The 13,885-nt window shown below is 42.5% G+C and overlaps 1 pseudogene; it reads left to right on the top strand.

Annotated features, from left to right (window-relative positions):
- Window positions 1-216: 216 nt before the first annotated feature.
- Window positions 217-13,885, top strand: part of LOC140912860 (up-regulator of cell proliferation pseudogene) — a 128,969-nt pseudogene continuing 115,300 nt past the window's right edge.

The following is a 13,885-nucleotide window of genomic DNA, read 5'->3' as shown; positions in this document are numbered from 1 at the left end:
GGCTAGATGATGACTGGCAGTAGCCACTGAGGCAAGGTGGGTTTAGAGGGTTGGGGGTTCCCCTGGGAGGGGAGACCCAGAGTGTGGGGGTACAGCTAGGGGGCAGCACCCCAAGGTAAAAGGGCACTGCGGTCCAGGAGGGATATGGGGGCCCTAAGGCAGGCAAGACACCAGCCTGCAGAGGGGGCTCCCAGTGCTGAAGAGCTAACTTCCAAGATGACCAGCAGGAGGCGCTATGCCGGTGAGCCTTCGCCTTGCTACAGGCCCATAATAATGTCTCTGAAAAACTGCCAACTCTTGAACTGTTTTTCCCTTTAGACTTGCTACCCAGGGATCTTACCTACCAACTCCCTGAATTTTCTTAAGTCAGCCTTCTTGAAAGGCAGCACCTTGCACAGACACATTGAATGTTGCCTGACATTATCAAGCTCTTTTTGAAATTCCTCACAATCCACCCAAACAAAAGAATTCGGTAGCCCGGGCAAGTTTTCCTATCTCAAGTTTTTAGTCCATTATTCCAGGTCAATAATAAACACACAGAACACGACCAATCCTAGTGTTGCCACTCAGGGCCTCCCACTCTCCAGGTGATCATTAATTCCCACCTCTCCCCATCCAATTCTTACACCTCACATATGGGCTCTGTCTCTCCGCTGCTCCCAGCACTGGGCTCTTCTCCCCTTCTGCTGCTGCACTGAGGCTCTCCGGCCTCCCTCCTTGGGGCGGCTCAGGTCTCCCTTCCCACAGCTCGGCCTGGGGGTGATGGGGCAACAGGTCTCCTGGGGCAGGGACGCTGCAGGGGCTAGGGTGACCAGATGTCCCAATATTCAGGGCTTTTTCTTGTATAGGTGTCTATTACCCCCCCCACACACTCTGTCCCGATTTTTCAAACTTGCTATCTGGGCACCCTAGCAGGGGCTGGGGCTGCAGTGCAAGCAGCCCCATCGTGCGAGTTCCCCACCCCAGGGCAGAGGGGCCCAGCTGGGCTGATTTGGGGGGAGGGGGGGCAGGGGGAAGCAGCAACAGTTCCTGTAATCTGACCTTTCCCACACCCTCCCCCCACAAATCTCCCCATGGGTCTTCTACTAACCCCCCCAAATCCTCTCTGCTCCCCTGAATCCGCCTCCTGACACCCTGCCTCGCCCTGCACCTCCTGCCCTTCAATCACCCCCAAAAAGCCTTTTCCCCCTCCTGCCCCTCATGCCCCCTGAACTGCCACCTGCCGCCTCCTGCTTCCATCTCCTTCGCTTGCCCTTTGGACGGCACCCGCCCCATTCTGCTCCCTGCCCTGAAGCAAACAACCCCCCGCCCTTTGGCTTGATAACACCCCTCCCCTGCTCCAACCTCTGTGCCCCCAGCCCCAAACCGCATGGGGCTGGGAGGAGGAGAAAGTCCTTGCCTGCTAATAAAGCCAGTTTGTGCCCCACAGCCCTGCCTTGGGGAGGGAGGGAGTCAGCCTGAACTTCTCCCCCTCCCCAACACTGACCCCTGTAAACTGCCCCTGAACTTCCCCCTCCTCAACAATCCCCTCAACTCTGCCCCCCAAATCTACCCCATGCCTGGACTCTGCCCCTCCCCCATCCTGGCCCCCTCCTCAGTCCCCCTAATGAGCCCTGTATGAACCCCCAACCCCCTCTGCTCCCCTGAACCCACCTCCTGACCCCTGCAGCCCCTCCTGCACCTCAGCCCCCCTGAACTGCCCCCTCCCTTCCCTAGTGACCCCCAGCTCCACAGGGTGACTCTGCTGTGTCGGTTTAACTGTCACCCCAGGACATGCCAAGCTCCCCTCCCCCCTTACAGCCACCTGGGCCCTCATTAGCCTCGGGGGTGGGAGCTAATTTGCACAGAGGATAATGGAGCAGCCAATCAGGGGCTGGCCTGGGTGCCGGGGGAGCTATAAAGGGCTCCTCGGTTCTTCCAGACCCCTGGGCAGGGCTGTGGCTGTGCTGGGAGCCCGGGCTGCAGGGTCAGGGAGGGGTCTGGGCCCAGCCCCAGAGCCGGCAGGGGAAGCGGGAGGCTCTGGTGCTGCGCAGGGTGGGGCAAGAGCTGGGTACAAGAGGCCCCAGTCACTGCAGCTCCCCCTCTGTGGGGCTCCAGGGGAGAGGTCTGGAGCATTTGTCACACGCTTGGGATCCCCCCTGTAAGGGAGGACAAACTGGGCTTCATTCATACCCCAGTCTCAGTCATAATGCTGGGGTAACAGCGGGGGCCCCTTTCATAAAACACCTCATTATTTTTAGCTCTTTGTTTCATGGGTTGCAAGCCTCCCACATTCTCATTCAGTGAAAGAGAGCCGTCCCCTCCTGCTGCCATTGACCCCCGTCTCTCTGACTGCTACCGACACGGCCTGGCCTGGGAATGTGAAGGAACGTCTCCGAACTGAGAGAAGACACGCTCAGAAACATACAGTCCTCTGTTTTGGAGAGCGAGAGGCTGGAGAGACACAGACACACCCTCAGTTCACTGATCTTTCATGTTAATAACAGTTTGAAGAACATCCATCCAGTCTAGAAGAAAGGTTTGCACTCTCCGAGCAGCTCAGCACAGGGGATGGGGGCGCTGGGGCAGTAAAAAGGCTCCAGGGAGCCCTGAACCTCGGTGGCTCCTGCTGGGGTGCCCAGGCACAACGGGGCACAGCTCGGTAACTGCTGGGGTGGGAGAGGCTGTAACAGCACTGAGGGAAGCTGAATGCAGGGGGATTTCTAGTTAAAAGGGAAGTTAGAGTTATTACAGTAAATGTGTAGGGAGAAAGAAAAGGAGGACTTGTGGCACCTTAGAGACTAACCAATTTATTTGAGCATCAGCTTTCCTGAGCTACAGCTCACTTCATCGGATGCATACCGTGGAAACTGCAGCAGACTTTATATACACACAGAGATCATGAAACAATACCTCCTCCCACCCCACTGTCCTGCTGGAAATAGCTTATCTAAAGTGATCATCAAGTTGGGCCATTTCCAGCACAAATCCAGGTTTTCTCACCCTCCACCCCCCCATACAAACTCACTCTCCTGCTGATAATAGCCCATCCAAAGTGACAACTCTCTTCACAATGTGCATGATAATCAAGGTGGGCCATTTTCTGCACAAATCCAGGTTCTCTCATCCCCTCACCCCCCTCCAAAAACCACACACACAAACTCACTCTCCTGCTGGCAATAGCTCATCCAAACTGACCGCTCTCCAAGTTTAAATCCAAGTTAAACCAGAACGTCGGGGGGGTGGGCAGGAAAAAACAAGGGGAAATAGGCTACCTTCCATAATGACGTAGCCACTCCCAGTCTCTCTTTATTGTTGTGACACCCCCCCCCCTCCAACAGGGCCACAGACCCCCCAGTTGAGAACCACTGTGGTAGAATAGATCCCTGTCAGCTGAAAGATCTGAGGCTTTGTCTTCACTGCAGAGTTAACCTGAGTTTTCTACACTCAGTTACTGGGCTTGAGTCAGCCTCTCTCACATGAGAAGAGCCGCACTGTGAATAAACAAAGGTCCTGCTGTTTCCAGACTGGCACTGCACTCACTCAGGTGGGGCACTGAGACTTTTAGGAGCTCATCCCAAGGCTCTTTGCCCAGCAGTGAGCTGAGCCACTGTATGGATTCTTTCCCAGTGGATGGTGGGAGAACTTGTCTGTCCTTTCTTGGGACACAGGGGGAAGAGTGGGAAGGCATTGGAGAATTAGAAGCACTCAAGTGCAGCTAGCATGCATCCATACTACAGAAAGATCATGTTAGCTGGTGAGTTGTGCTAACTTAGGCTTTAGCCTGTGCCCCGAGGGGCCAGCTCACTTGAGTTATTAGCAGCACATCTTAAGGGTTTTTCTGTGTGGACAGGAGTCGAGTTAGGGCAATGCATAAGGTGTAGCTCGAGTTAACTCGGCATCTCCTTTTGAATCTGAGCGATATTATCTGCAGAATACAATGAAAATAGTTCACTCTCACAAGCCCCATTCACACCTGGCAGTGCCAATCTCTTCTAACCATGTTCACTGCCACTACAGAACAAAGGGCGATAAGAGGACATTGTCTTGGGGAAGGTCTGTCTCCTCCGGCTCTCTGGTTTGTTGAAAGTCTAATTCCAACTCGGGATTTATGCCACCTTTCTCCCACAGCTTTGGGGCTCGCAGAGTCTGTGATTCCTGATTTAATACCTCCATCAAGATAAACAGAAGAGAAATAAGTTATTTAATGACTAATTCTCTTCAATCACATCCTGTTTTGTATGTGTTTGTTTTATTCAATACACTGCACCTGCCGCCAGGGCCGGCCCACAACATTTTGGCACCTCAGGCATTAGGGTGACCAGATGTCCCAACTTTATAGGGCCAGTGCCGACTTTTGGGTCTTTTTCTTATATGGGTTCCTATTACCCCCCTACCCCCTCTCCTGATTTTTCACATTTGCTGTCTGGTCACCCTATCAGGCGGGGAGCTCAAATGACACCCCCATGCCCCCTTGCTTGGGACAAAACTTTGAAAGGTCTCAATTCTGCCTTCTTTCTGTTCTACTCCGCCTGTGGTACTGCTCTGCTACCTACCCCAATAAAGGAGAACTAACAACTTTAAATGTCTTGTTCAAAAATTGTCAGTACACTTTACTATGCAGACAAGAAAAGTTACATTTGCTGTTCAGGCATTTGAAAGTTAACACTGGCATTTTGATGTTTGAATAATCAAAGTGGTGCTTCCGTGCCTTCTTAGTTGCAGAGATTTGAACTGCTTCTGCTTCCTGAAGGTCCACAGTCTGGGCCAACTCATACTCTATTGAGATGGTTGCAAGGCCGACTAGCCTCTCCTGGGTCATTGTGGAGCGTAGATGTGATTTTACTAATTTCAGCTTGGAGAAGCTGTGTTCTCCACTGGCAGCTGTTACAGGAAGTGTTAGAAGTATGCACAGAGCCACAAAATAATTTGGAAAGATGGTGGTCATCTTATTTGTGCACGTATATTCCAGAACAGCCTTTGGAGTTGATCCTGTTGAATGTATCTGAAAAGGGCTTTCAGTTCATCACCTATATCACTTGCATCAATATCGCACATGTCGTCATGTGTCAACACGGTCTCTAGTGCCCTGCATTGCTGGTTTAGGTCTTCTTCAGGTACAGTGAGGAGTACAGTACAGTGAGGAGGGAACATCCTACAACATCCCAAATATGCTGCTGTGATCCTTGAGCTGCATGAAACGTTCTGCAACGGATTGTATCGCACAGTCTAGCACCCGGTTAAAGAATTCAGCTTTGAATTGTTGTTTGGGGTCTCTTATGAGATTCTCCCGTGCCTCATATACAAAATGTCGTCTTCTTTGGTGACTCTTGTATTCTTGAATGGGTGGGGAAATAGCTTCAGTGTGAAGCTGCTCTACCCATTTCTGCGCACTCTTCAGAACGTTTTGAAATCCCTCATCTGGCCGGAAGGAGTGTAGGTGGCTGCAGCGGCAGAGGAGCCAGCCACCAGAGCTGGAGACAGGGGAGGTTGAGGGGGAGTTCTGCTGGAGGAGAAGGACTGAGGTGAGAAGGGAAAGACAGACACAGAGGCAGCAGTGGTGGTGACCCAAGCGGTGGAGGACACAATGAAAAACTCATGTTTTCTTCCACACTATGGATAGAGACCTCTTTAATGTTTTTAATGAAGTAAATACTCATGGGAACTGTGCGCTCATGGGAGACTTTAACTTCCCAGATATAGACTGGAGGACAAGTGCTAGTAATAATAATAGGGCTCAGATTTTAATAGATGCGATAGCTGATGAATTCCTTCATCAAGTAGTTGCTGAACCAACAACTGGGGATGTCATTTTAGATTTGGTTTTGGTAAGTTGTGAGAACCTCCTAGAAGAAATGGTTGTAGGGGACACCCTTGGTTCCAGTGATCATGAGCCAATTCACCTTAACCTGAAGGGAAGGATAACAAAAAATAGATCTGTGAGTAGGGTTTTTGATTTCAAAAGGGCTAACTTTAAAAAAATGAAGGACATTAGTTAGGGAAGTGGATTGGACTGAAGAACTTATGGATCTAAAGGCAGAGGAGGCCTGGGATTCCTGCAAGTCAAAGTTGCAGAAGCTGTCAGAAGCCTGCATCCCAAGAAAGGGTAAAAAATTCATAGGCAGCACTTGTAGACCAAGCTGGATGAGCAAGCATCTCAGAGAGGTGATTAAGACAAAGCAGAAAGTATACAGGGCATGGAAGATGGGAGGGATCAGCAAGGAAAGCTACCTTATTGAGGTTAGAACATGTCGGGATAAAGTGAGAAAGGCTAAAAGCCATATAGAGTTGGACCTTGCAAAGGGAATTAAAACAAATAGTAAAAGGTTCTATAGCCATATAAATAAGAAGAAAACAAAGAAAGAAGAAGTGGGACAGTTAAACACTGAGGACTGAGTGGAAGTTAAGGATAATCATAGAATCATAGGATATCTAGGCATGGCCCAATATCTAAACAAGTACTTTGCCTTTGTCTTTAATGAGGCTAATGAGGATCTTAGGGTAATGGTAGCATGACAAATGGGAATGAGGCTATGGAGGTAGAGATAACCATATCCGAGGTAGAACCCAAACTTGAACAGCTGAATGGGACTAAATGGGGGGCCCAGATAATCTTCATCCAAGAATATTAAAGGAATTGGCACATGAAATTGCAAGTCCATTAGCAAGAATTTTTAATGAATTTGTAAACGCAGGGGTTGTACCACATGACTGGAGAATTGCTAACATAGTTCCTATTTTTAAGAAAGGAAAACAAGTGATCCGGGTAACTACAGGCCTGTTAGTTTGACATCTGTAGTAAAGAAAAAAAATTGAAGGAGAAAGTAGTTAAGGACATTGAGGTCAATGGTAAATGGGACAAAATACAACATGGTTTTACAAAAGGTAGATCGTGCCAGACCAACCTGATCTCCTTCCTTGAGACAGTAACAGATTTTTTAGACAAAGGAAACACAGTGGATCTAATTTAGCTAGATTTCAGTAAGGCGTTTGTTATGGTGCTACATGGGGAATTATTAGTTCAAGAATACTAATTATTACAGAGGGTCCTACTGAAAGGTGAACTGTCAGGCTGGAGGGAGGTTACCAGTGGAGTTCCTCAGGGATTGGTTTTGGGACCAATCTTATTTAATCTTTTTATGACTGACCTCGGCACAAAAAGTGAGTGTACACTAATAATGTTTGTGTGTGACACAAAGCTGGAAGGTATTGCCAATTCAGAGAAGGACCGGGATATCATACAGGAAGACCTGAATGACCTTGTAAACTGGAGTAATAGTCATAGGATGAAAATTAATAGTGAGAAGTGTAAGGTCATGCATTTAGGGATTAATAACAAGAATTTTAGTTATAAGCTGGAGATGCATCAATTCGAAGTAACAGAGGAGGAGAAGGCCCTTGGAGGATTGGTTGACCGCAGGATGACTATGGGCCACCAATGTGATATGGCCGTGAAGAAAGCTAATGCGGTTTTGGCATGCATCAGGTGAGGTATTTCCAGTAGAGATAAGGAGGTGTTAGTACCGTTCTACAAGGCACTGGTGAGACCTCATCTGGAAGACTGTGTGCAGTTCTGGTCTCCCATGTTTAAGAAGGATACAGGAACAGGTACAGAGAAGAGCTACTAGGATGATCCGAGAAATGGAAAACCTGTCTTATGAAAGGAGACTCAAGGAGCTTGGCTGCTTTAGCATAACCAAAAGAAGGCTGAGGGAACATGTGATTGCTCTCTGTAAATACATCGGAGGGATAAATACCATGGAGGGAGAGGAATTCTTTAAGCTCAGTACCAATGTGGACACAAGAACAAATGGATACTGTGGAAGAAGACAAGTTCTTACTTTTAGTTTGCATGCAACAAGTTAGAGACAGTTTTATTTTTAGGCAATTGCAAGAAGGAAGACAGCCGTTTGGACAGGGTGTCTGTTTTTATGCAAATTTTTAAAGTATAAACAATGTAAAGCAAGTATTTATACCTTTTTATTACATAAAGCTCTGCTTTGTCTATACATTTTTTATATTGTATTTGTTTTTAACATGTTTTTGCTACAATTACATTTTATTGTTCTTTTAAGGCAAGGTTTTTGCTTTGCAATTTTTGTACGCTTACACCAGTTTTGACTTTAGAAGTTTTGAATTCTTAGGGGTTAGAGTTACCCTGACTTTTGCTTTTTTTTTTTTTTTTTTTAAACAGAACTAAGATGGCTGCACTTAAATGCCCTTTTTTACTTTCACACTCCCCTCTTCAGTGCTTTTAGCCCAACCATCATTTTTAAACTTTTATTTTGTTAGACCTTGTATTTTTGATATTAGATTAAAAGGATCGGCTCCATAACTTTTGGTTGGATGTAACGATAATGCATAATTAGTATGAACATGAAAAGTATTTTTGTTATTCTGTTTTTTATAACAACAATAACATATTTTTTAATTAAACAAAAACAATACAAACATTAATGTGTTTAGTGTAATAATATGCTGGAGTTATTTTGTAGCCTTAGTTGCATAGCACAATATATTATAATTAGTCCATAAGATAAATGCTTTATAGATGGTATGAAAGGCATGTTTTTTAATTTGATATATATTTTGAAGCACATAGATTTGGCCTTGTAATTTAGAGATTTTTTGAACCTTTGGTAGGAGTGAGTGTAGGTTTTGGAATTGGTCAGGTATTAAGGTGGTTTAATGAAAGGGTATTTGAAGCCTAAGATTTAATTATAGGATTTTATTTGCAGACCAATAGATAAGGATTTTTTGCAGCAATGGTGAAATTAAAATGTATGTTTTGCAAATGGTGACCTTAACGTTTACACAGCTGTAACTAGCTTGGAAGAGCAGGTGTTTTGTTAGGGTCGGTTTTTGTTTTCTACTTTTTTAACAAACGCTGTTAGAAACAGTGACAAATTTTTTTTTTTGGCTTTAGCTTTTGTACGCACTGAGGCTGTGGGGGCTTTAAAGGCCAAAAATGTTTATTGGCTTTTTATTTTTATGTAAACATTGGGTGTTATTTTAGGAGCACTGACAACAAATTGGCTCGGCATACCAGGGGAATTAATTTTTTTAATATTACCGTGAATTGTTTCATGTTCTATGCATTGTTTTTACGGACCCGGCAGGATTTGGTATGTGAGAGCCCACACCCCTTTCACCGGCCCGTAGGCTTGGCAGGAGCACTGCGAGTGCCTGCAACTTTACCCTTAAAACGTTTAAGTTTGTTTTTACGGCCACAGATCAGATGGCACTTTTGAAGCACGAGTAAGGGCAGTGGGCCAGGCCTGGTGCTTAAAGTCACTGTGAATGGCTGTTAGCTGGTTATTTAGGAAATTTTGAACATGCCAGATTTTATTGCAATTTTTTTTGCCTTAGTGATATTTAATACCATTTTTATTAACAGCTTTTGGGTTATTAACCTAAGGGCGGAGATAACATGTAATTTACCCATTTCAGCTTGCACTTTGGTTAACTGTGCTTCAGTCATAAGACTAGTGGCCTTTTTTAGCTGCCCTGATTTTTTATTATGTTGTTGGCTTCTATAAATGTTTTCAATTGCTGCTGCACTATTGGCCCCACTTGACAGGTGTTTGACCCAATATTTTTTTAGAGGAGACACGGGCGCTTTGCTCTGCTCACCAAATGGCAGCTTTTTTGGAGCAGTTGGGATAGATATATGTGACCTGAAAGCTAAATAGGGCAAGGGTAAATTTTATAGTTTTTAATATAGCATTAATTACTATTACTTTAACACATTTATTTTAGTAAAGTACCATACCACATTTGTTGTTTATATAATTTAAAATACTTTTAAGAAGCATTGACATGAATAGCATAGGAGGGGTATTTTGCAACATGGTACAGATTAGGTTATTAATTACTGGGACTATTTTAGTACAGGTAAATTTTTGGTGGCAGAACACACCCTTTTTTAAATATGAATTTGGTTCTTTACTAATTGGGCAACCAAAAACAATAAGGACCTTTTTTATGACATATTATAGACCCCTAAGATGGCTTTTATATTAACCCTGCTATAAAATCCACGAATTTTAATTTTAGATTTTTGAGGCTTATTTGTAGTGATATTGTATACTTTTCTTTTTATGGACTAGTTTGTTTTTTATTTAATTGTTTTCTTAGATAGGATATTTTGAACCTTTAACCTAATTTTTTAAACAATATTTAATTACATTATTAAAATGTGAAGGCCTTGGCCATTGGGTTTTATTAGAATATCTGATGTTGTTTGTATTTGGATGTGTTACGGGGGTAGAAGTATCACGGAGGGAATGGCAGGGGCAGTGGCAACAAGGCACCTTTGGTATTTGTTATTTGAAAGCGAATTAGGGAGGGCAATACATGCTGAAGGTACTTATTGAAAAACACAGGGCGCAGCCTTGGAATAAACCCCCAAACCCAATTAATACCACACTATTAAGCATGGATTTTACAAGGGTTTTTTTTTTTTTTGCCAGTGTATAACGCTTCGCCTTGTTTACCAGGGCCAGTTTTTAATGTTCTTTGTAGTTAGGAATTTTTGGACTTTGGCGGTTTTAGCAGAGTGAGCGGCTTTGTTTGTTTGTTTTGTTTGTTTGTTTGTTTTGGAGCAATTGTGGTTTAGTACTGTGGAAGAAAATATATATATATATATATATATATTAGTTTGAATGCAACAAGCCAAAAAGAGTTTATTTTTAAGCAATTGCAAGGGAAGAAATGCAATGGATGAAGAATACCTTTGCCTTAGTAGTTTTTTAAAGTATAAACAATATAAAGCGGTATTTATACCCTTTGATTATATAAGATGGTGTCTTTGTTTATACTTTTTTGATATTTTATTTGTTTTAAAAATTTTTTGCTAACAATTACATTTTATTTTTATTTTAAGGCAAGGTTAAACAGCTTTGTTTGCAGTTTTTTATACGCTTAAGCAGGTCTGCCTTTACATATTTTGCGTTATTATGGTTCTGCATTAGCCTGACTGTTGCTTTGTTTTTAAATCAACTGAGAGGCCGACATTTAATGTTTTTTAATTTTGTTTTTAGACTCTCCCCCCGCCTTTTGTGCATTTTTTAGCACAACTACCATTTTATATTTTTTATTTTTATTAGATTTTGTATTTTTGATTTTAGATTAAATGGTTAGCCTTATCAACTGTGACTGGATATAACAACAAAGCATACTGTTTGAACATGAAAGGTATTTTTGTTATTACATTTTTTACAACAACATATTTTTAAACTACATGAAAACAGTATAAACATTACTGTTTGTATTGTAACAATCTGCTGGGGTTGATTTATAGCCTTAGTTACATAACACACTACATTATGATAGACACTTCATAAACTGTGGAATGCATGTTTTTTAATTGAATATATAATTCGAAGTATAATATAATATACTTTGAAGTACATAAATATATATGTACATCAATGAAGTACATAAATACAATATAACTTGAAGTGCATAAATTTGACCTTGTAATTTAGAATTTTTTTGAACCTTTGGTAGGAGTGAGTGTAGGTTTTGGAATTGGTTTGGTATGAAGGTAGTTTAATTCAAAGGTATTTGAAACCTAAGATTTAATTGTAGGACTTTATTTGCAGGACAATAATGGAATTGTTGGCAGCAGTGATGAGATTAAAATGTATATTTTACAAAGTGGTGGCCTCAACATTTACACGGCTGTTACTAACTGGGAAATTCGGTGTTTTGTTCGGGTCGTTTTCTGTTTGCTACCTTTTTAACAACCATTGTTATAAACAGTGATGACTTTTTTTGGCTTTAGCTTTTGTACGCACTGAAGCTGTGGGGGCTTTAAAGGCCAAAGTGTTTATTAATTTTTTATTTTTATTTAAACATTAGGTGTTATTTTAGGAGCACTGACAACAAATTGGCTAGGCATACAAGGTGGTTTAATTTTTTAAATATTACGGTGAATTATTTAACTTTACCTGCATTTTTTTTATGGACCTGGCAGGATTTGGTATGTGGGAGCCCACACCCCTTTAACCGGCCCATAGGCTTGGAAGGAGCACTGAGAGTGCCTGAAACTTTACCCTGAAAACATTTAAGTTTGTTTTTACGGCCACAGATGAGATGGCACTTTTGAAGCACTAGTAAGGGCAATGGACCAAGCCTGATGCTTAAGGTCACTTTGAATGGCCGTTAGCTGGTTATCTGGGAAATTCTGCATGTTTGAACATGCCAGATTTTACTGCATTTTTTTTTTGCCTTAGTGATATTTAATACCATTTTTGTTAACCGCTTTTGGGTCCTTGAACTAAGGGTGGAGATAACATGTAATTTACCAACTTTAGCCTGTACCTGGGTTAACTGTCCTTTCGTAATAAGACCAGTGGCCTTTTTTAGCTGTTTTAATTTTTTATTATGCTGTTGGCCTTGAAATGTTTTAAATTGCTGCTGCACTCCTGGCACCATTTTACAGGTGTTTTACCAGATTTCCTTTTTCTAGAGGAGACCCAGGGCCTTTGTTGTGCCAACAGAACAGCAGCCCCCTTGGAGCAGTTTGGATATATAAAATTGACCTGAAATGAGATAGGGCCAAACAAATTTTACAATTTTTAATGGAACATAAATTACTGTAAATTAGTATTTTAAAACTTTTTTTTCAATAAATACGGTACCACATTTGTTTAAATTTTTTTATGTACCTTTAAGAAGCATTGACATGAATAGCATAGGAAGGGGTATATTGCAATATGGTACAGATTAGGTTATTAATTACTGGGACTATTTTAGTACAGGTAATTTTTTGGTGGCAGAACACACCTTTTTTAAATATGAATTTAATTATTTTCTAATTGGGTCACCAAAATCAATTAGGACCCATTTTTTATATATATACTACAGACCCCTGGAATGGCCATTACATTAACCCCATTATAAAACCCACTAATTTACATTTTAAATTTTTTAGGCTTATTTGTAGTCATGTGATATACCTTTACTTTTACTGACCAGTTTGTATTACTTAATTGTTTGCTTATATGGGATATTTTGAACGTTAAAAATATTTTTAAACAATATTTAAATAAATTACTAAAGTGGGAAGGCCTTGGCTATTGGGTGTTATTAGACTCTATGGTATTGTCTGTACTTGGATGTGTTACGGGGGATAGTATAGTGGAGAAAATGGCGGGGGCAGTGTCAACAAGGCGTTTCTGGTATTTGTTATTTAACAGCCAATCAGAAAGGACAATACATGCTGAAGATACTTATTTAAAAACATAGGGCGCAGCCTGTTGAATAAAGCCCCACATTTAATTAATACCACTTTGTTAAGCATGGGTTTTACAAGGCTTTTTTGGCCAGTGTATAATTTTTTGTTTTTTTACCAGGGTTAGTTTTTAATATTTTTTGTAGTTAGGAATTTTTGGACGTTGGCAGTTTTAGCAGAGAGAGCGGGTTTTTTTTGTTTGAAGCAGTTGTGGTTTAGTACCATGCAGGGGAGAATGACCAGCACGTTACCCTGCAGTGGTCTGGGTTTTTTTGGCAAATGCTGGCTGTGTGGTAATTTCATGACTGGACAAGTGAGCGGTTACTAGCACTTCAGTTTGTTTATTTGTTTGTTAGTTTTGCTGTCCAGAAGGAGGAAAAGCAATACCAGAAGGAGGGACAGGCTGATTAGTAGTTGAAGTGGAGTTATTTTCAGGCCGAGGGACTTTCTTGCAGAAAGAAGCATGGGTTCAGGCAGTGAGCTCTTGGCACTTTACAGCAGTGTTGGTAGTTAGCAGGACTTGCTAAGGGCCTTTTTAGCGTGGGGCCAGAGCAGTTTTGTGTTGATGGACCTGTACGTAGACCCAGTTACCTGTTTTTTAACCAATGGCAGGCTGGGTGAAGTTTCTTGGAGCAGGACTTGTCTTACCTGTGAATACAGAGACCT

Source organism: Lepidochelys kempii, chromosome 6 (assembly GCF_965140285.1).
Source record: "Lepidochelys kempii isolate rLepKem1 chromosome 6, rLepKem1.hap1, whole genome shotgun sequence".
NCBI classification, from domain to species: Eukaryota; Metazoa; Chordata; order Testudines; family Cheloniidae; genus Lepidochelys; species Lepidochelys kempii.
Note: the sequence above shows the minus strand (reverse complement) of the source record. Positions and strands in the feature narration are given on the sequence as shown.